Genomic DNA, 6,467 nt, shown 5'->3' with positions numbered 1-6,467 from the left:
TGTGCCTGCAACCAAGGTACATGCCCTTGACCGGAATCGAACCTGGGACCCTTCAGTCCGCAGGCCGACACTCTATCCACTGAGCCAAACTGGTTAGGGCTGTACTACTTTTTATAATCAGGGGGAAAAATTGTAGCTGGCCATACAACAGCAAGATGCCTTTCACCTGTATGAAAAGTGCCCTGGATTGGGACGGGGATGTCCAACTGCCAGTTTAGGCACAATCCCCACGGGTGCAGGCCAGGCTGAGGGACACCCCTCCCCCCATGCACAAATTTCGTGCACTGGGCCTCTAGTATCTTATAGAAAGGCATTAATTTCTAATTTACAACATAATATGCAAAAAGTATCCAAGCACAAGTGAAATTTGTTTTGAAACAGAAAAATATATATTAGACTCTATTTTTAATAACATAATTCTTGGAAAGTTTAATGAAATTCATAGATAACCTGAATAAGTGGCAATTTACTCTAAACCAACTATTTATTCCAGGTCCCCCAAAATTTTATTTAATAAATTTATTTTAATAAATTTTATAATGTAAAATTTGGTTAGAGCGTTGTCCAGATACGCCAAAGTTGAGGGTTCGATCTCCGGTCAGGGCATACAAAAGGCAATCAATGAATGCATAATTTAGTGGGACAATAAACTGATGTTCCTCTCTCTCAAATTAATAAATTTTTTAAAAATCTTAATCATAGTCACGTTTTCATCAAATTATAGTTTACCCATTAGAGAAAGTATTGTTATATTTCCCAAACTGTACTCCACAGAACTCAGCAGGCGTTCCTCAAACACAGGGTTTCACACCACACTCTGGTGATGTGTGGTAGGTGTTTGGGAAACACCATTTACTATGGGTAGGGGTAGGGAGGTAGTGTTTCTCCAGATTGTCAACAGTTTCACAATGCATACTAACAAACTGAAGTCTCTAAGAAGTCCTGCAATACAGTAACCAAGTTAGCTTTATTGCTCAAATTCATTTAGCTTTTTTCAAGGAAACATAATGACATTTCAGGAAAACGAGTTTTTAGTTTTTAATATAATACAAATTGGGAATTTCTACTCTAATTGATCCTGAATAACAAAGAATGTGGTGATGATGGTAGTGGCAGATCAACCCTGCCCCATATGTCTCTCTAATTCCCAATTCCAACAAAGCCTATTTTTACCAGTAAACCTTAATAGAGTCTAAACCACTCTGAAAAATAAGCAATAAGCAGCCTTTACCAAGTAATAAGTACTCTACTTTACCTACAAATATGTATTGAATACTTGTTTGCTGACTAATGCACCTAAATTCCAATGAATTAAGATGTTTGTTTTTCCTTCCTTTCCAACTTCTAATATCATTCAGTTTGGGAACATCAGAGTCACAGAAGAGATATACTTGTCTATCAAAGTTATAGTGGATGTCACACACGACCAACTATGAAAATACTGAAGCCACAACAGAGTAGAGGTGGCATTATAAAAGAGTACTCCTATTTAGAAACAGACATTTTTAGTTAACATCCGAGGCAGAAAACACAAATGCAAAAAAAGCATATAAACACTTTTGAGAGTTAAGAGTTGTTAGTTTGAATCTTCAGTGAAATTTTTAACTTCAGTAAACTATCTATCTTGGAAAGAGATTTGTTTCTTCTTCGGGGCAAATTTAAGCTGCTTAAAATATGGTAAGACATAACACTAACCTAGCTGAGCTCTGATCAGTCTTTCAACTTTCTCCACTTTCTATTCTTCCTTTGAACAAATCTGCATGCTCTTTAAAGTATAACAGAATATCAGGAGATATCAAAATCAGGTTTGTTCAAAATGAAAGGATACAGTTTAAAAAATTAAATTTAAATACATGTATGAATAATTTATTTAGATACAGTTGTTCTTCGAGTCCCCATATTATTTTTACTTTCCTTCCTTGAATAAGGAGAGCAATCTGTTTATAAATTTTATCAACTCACAAACTCAATGTATTATTTGCATATTTATCACAATCTTGAAGCATTCTTTCACTTAACCTCAAGTAATTCATGAAAGGTTTTCTCTTAAAAGAAGTGATCTACATGGTGGACACTAACCACAGAACACATGAGTGTATCCATCTATTTAACTAAGAAATGTAAACTCTATAACTTAGGAAGGGCTTTATCAACCAAGGGAAACAGAATAAACTTACAATGCAATTGAAAATTCACAATGGTGGGTGGAATTCTACAATTAAGTCTCTGACTATTCTAAAGGTATGAGTAAAAAAATCATTTAATGTGCCTAACTGGCGTGGCTCTGTGGTTGAGCATCGACCTCTGAACCAGGAGGTCCCAGTTTGATTCTGGGTCAGGGCACATGTCTAGGTTATAAGCTAGATCCCCAGTAGGGGGTGTGCAGGAGGCATCCAATGAATGATTCTCATCATTTATGTTTCTATCTCTCTCTCTCTCCCTTCCTCTCTGAAATCAATAAAAATATACTGAGACAGGGGAAAGAAATAAAATTGCTTAAAAAAATTATTTACTGTTATAAGAAAACCAGTAACGTATAAATTTGTACAATAAGTTTTTAATGTCTAAGATATTTTACTTCCTTTCAAAAAATCAAATTTTATAATGTATACATCAAGTAAGCCTTGACTATAGCTGTACTACTGGAGTCAGTAGGTTAAACAAAATTCTTGAAGTAAGTATTTGAAATATTTACCTAAATCTTCATACCAAGGCTTCAAATTCTTAATGGAAATAAGAATAATATTTTTACCCCCAATCTTAATACCAAAACAGAACAACAACAACAAAAATTCACAGAATAAATAAGGAACACAATGGGTTTAGATACACTTGGGCATAAGTTTAACCATATGTAATTTCCAATTATATTTTAATTTCTTAAAATAACTTGTGACTAACAAACTGAATTTATAATAGATAGATTAAACATTACTAAATACATGTAAGGAATACAACTTTTCTGTCCAATTAATAAATGCCCCAATGCCATTTTGATTTTTTTTGCACTTTAATTTCTCCATTTATGAAATATAATACATGTCCTCTACTGTGAAATTATACCTTATGCATTTACACTTTAGGGATAATCTAATAATAAACTTTTGTGGAATATATTGAGGTGTACATGCCAAGAAAAGAATGAAGTGCAAACAAAATATGTAGACATCATGGATGATTAATAATCAATTTTTAAAGAGTACTTTTACACATCAGTAAACACATTTTTAAAATTAAATGCCAGCGTTGAAACAAATAATCATTTCAATTTTAGACTTTGAGAAATCTTTGTAGACAATCTACATGTTTGATACAATCAAGCTAACTTTTGGCAGATCACTAAATTCAAGACTCTATATTTAATGACTATGTATGTTTGTATCAAAATAAACTTTAAAATGTTAGAATATATACATGGCCAGCATGCTAGTTTGATCTTACTTATCTAAATGTCTGTAATATCATGAAGATATATCATAAAATACTAGGCTAACAGCCATTCTCCAATTAATCTATATATATAAAAGCCTAAGCGACCGTTTGACCGGTAGCTATGACGAGCACTGACCACCAGGGGGCAGACGCTCAATAACAGGAATGGAAACATGGAACAGACTGATGAATCTCAAAGAGTAGGGGGAGGGGGAGGGTGGGAAGAGATTAACCAAAGATCTCATATGCATACTAGAGGCCCAGAGCACGAATTCATGCACTGGTGGGGTTCCTTGGCCTGGCCTGCGGGGATCGGGCCGAATCCGTGCACTGGGCCTCCGACATCCCCCAAGGGGTCCTGGATTGCGAGAGAGCGCAGGCCAAGCTGAGGGACCCCACCGGTGCATGAATCTGTGCACCGGGCCTCTAGTAATAAAATAACAGAGCAATGTCAGCAAAAATTAAACTTGTAGAGTAAATGAGAACTACCACATGTAAGGACAGTCTTATAAGTCAAATTATTTCACCTATGATTTATAAAACACATTATCTGCTCATCAGAAACTATGACATTCAATTTGATATATGAAAGAGGAAACTTACAAAGTCACTTGATTACTATTTCTTACTATGAAGAGACACTTTTATGGTTAAGTAACAGAATCACTGTGAAAGCTTGGCACCCTGTCTGCCAGTTAAGATTTTTCAGAGGAAGGTGTAAAATCCAGCATAATACATGTCCCTCTACTGTGCAATATTATACCACTATGAAAAAAAAAAAATCTTTCAAGTTTGGTAGTACCCAATTTTTGACCAATGTATTTCTTTAGAAACCATGCAAATCTTCACATGGTTTTATTTTCCAAAACAAATTCCCAACCTTTTTCCTAGTAGCCTAGCTACAACCCTGCAAAAACAAACCTAGAGAGTGACATCTGAAGGAAAAAAGTTTAGCTAAAGACAGATAAAAAAGCAGCTTCTAATAAGAACATAAAGCTCAAATTGATCTGAGAACAATGTAAAAAGTTGCAAACCTTGAAACTACCTAGTTAAAAATAGTACCTATAAGTATAACCAGTGGATATGATCTCAAGATAGAAATCAAAACTAGAAAAACATTATGTATGTAACTTGTAAAAAATTAGAAGTCTAAAACTCTGTTAGAATGAATGTAAATTCTTCAGAAAAACACACCTCTCATGAACCATATATATCATATAGTACCTTACAGATATTAAAGTTCAATCATTCAATCAATTCAGTAAGCATCAGGCATAACTTTAAATGTGCATTTTAAAGTCTAAAACCCAAATGGTTCAAACTGATGAGCAGAAAGCCAGGGTATGTATTAAGAGTATTCCTCTCAATATTATAAATGAAAATTAGCAAGTGAATATCACTATAAATATAAAGTATCAACTTACCATATTATTAAAGCAATGTTTTGGAGGATAATTTTGTTCTACTTTGCTTTCAGTTTTAGTCCTTTATCTAAAAATGTACTCTAACACACATCACAGACACACAGTAGATAACAACTAACCATATATTTTCTAGACTTCTGTATAGCTCAGTAACTACCCACAAAGTTCTGTGAACTCTTCAGCTTCAAGCCTGAAGTCAATCTATGATAGCCAATAGAAAGTACACCTGTGTAATTACTACATTCCTATTTCAGAATGCTAAACATAACACAGACTATCCACACTACTGCTATTACATTTGGAGCAATAATAAATGCCAAGCTCAAATTATGCAGAAGCCACATTATTTTAAAAAGGCCATCTTATAATATCAGTATTATAAAATAATAAGTATAAAGAGCAATATTTTAGTTTTAAATAACTACCACCAACTAAGGACCCTCTATGGCTAAGTAAACATTAAAAATAAAAGAGGACTTCATAATAAGTTACAATATAAAAATATTTCTAGGAAAACAACTGGTAAAAAAAAAAAAAAAAAAGCCGGTCACAAAATATACCATCTAAACTTATCACATACCAACTGAATAAGAAATTTACTTTGTCAAATAAAGTCAAAATAAAGGGGAGAATGGAAGAAAAATCCAAATCATAGCATTTGTTTTCATAGTATCCCTAATTCTCCTAACTATATAATAATCCTTTTGAATGTTTTTAAGTGACTTGATATTAAAAAAAAAAAAAAATCAATCCTGGTCACCTCAGGCACCAGCATGTTATGCTATGTAGAAATATTGCACTGAAAAACTACTCAGTGACAAGGTTCCACACAAGAGATTTCATTTTATAAAAATCTTAAAGTCAGAATTTAAAAAGACAAAGAAGTTTCCAAAACAAAGAAAAAATTTTCCCAAGGGATACAAAGTTTCATTAACTATCTTAACTCTTTTACTAAACATCACCTTTCTGCCCCTCTTTGGATATCAAGCAATCAATAACAATGTCACAAAAGAATGTTTATCAAGATGGAGGTAGGGTGTCACCTGTAATGATTCCGTATAAAAAAATGTAAACAATCTTAAAATAGGTGAGGACAGCTCCCACCATCCTAAAACCTCACTTTGTGGCTATTCAATGCTTCCCAGACTAAAATTAACATGAGTTTAGAAACTGGTGTGCAAGGTTTGGGGTGTGTGTGTGTGTGTGTGTGTGTGTGTGTATGCGCGCGCGCTATTTTTTATGTCTAAAAACAAATCTCCCCATAAGTCCCTCATTTCCAAATACTGTTCAAGAGTCACTACTACTCACCGCAAGTAATACTGTTTTAAAGCAAAGGCAGCGTTAGAACAACTTCTGGGAAAGTTGAACTCTTCAACAATTTCTCCCCACTGATTCTTCTCAGAAACCTGTTAAAAACACAACCACGCTTGTCTGCAAATGCACAACCCAAGAAAACTCTAACCTCACCATGAAATAAATACCCATTCTACAGAGATCTGCAGATACCCAGGCATCAATGGGCGTTTCAGACCGACCCCTACGAGCTACCAAGCAGCAGAGCCTGCTCGTATCCCTGTTTGCACCCGAGAGCCCTGGGTTTCTCAGCACTTG

The 6,467-nt window shown here is 34.5% G+C and overlaps 1 protein-coding gene across 2 annotated transcripts in view; it reads right to left on the bottom strand.

The window, feature by feature from the left end:
• Positions 1 to 6,323, bottom strand: part of ARID2 (AT rich interactive domain 2 (ARID, RFX-like)) — a 195,019-nt gene extending 188,696 nt beyond the window's left edge. Inside the window, exon 1 of one of the 2 annotated variants that reach the window (XM_014529534.1) lies at positions 6,165 to 6,323. The gene's annotated coding sequence lies outside the window, so the exon portion shown is untranslated. The remainder of the gene's footprint in view (positions 1 to 6,164) is intronic. The other variant, XM_014529538.1, reaches the window with a different exon arrangement.
• Positions 6,324 to 6,467: the final 144 nt, after the last annotated feature.

The sequence above is a fragment of the Myotis brandtii genome, unplaced genomic scaffold (genome assembly GCF_000412655.1).
Source record: "Myotis brandtii unplaced genomic scaffold, ASM41265v1 scaffold686, whole genome shotgun sequence".
Lineage (NCBI taxonomy): Eukaryota > Metazoa > Chordata > Mammalia > Chiroptera > Vespertilionidae > Myotis > Myotis brandtii.
Note: the sequence above shows the minus strand (reverse complement) of the source record. Positions and strands in the feature narration are given on the sequence as shown.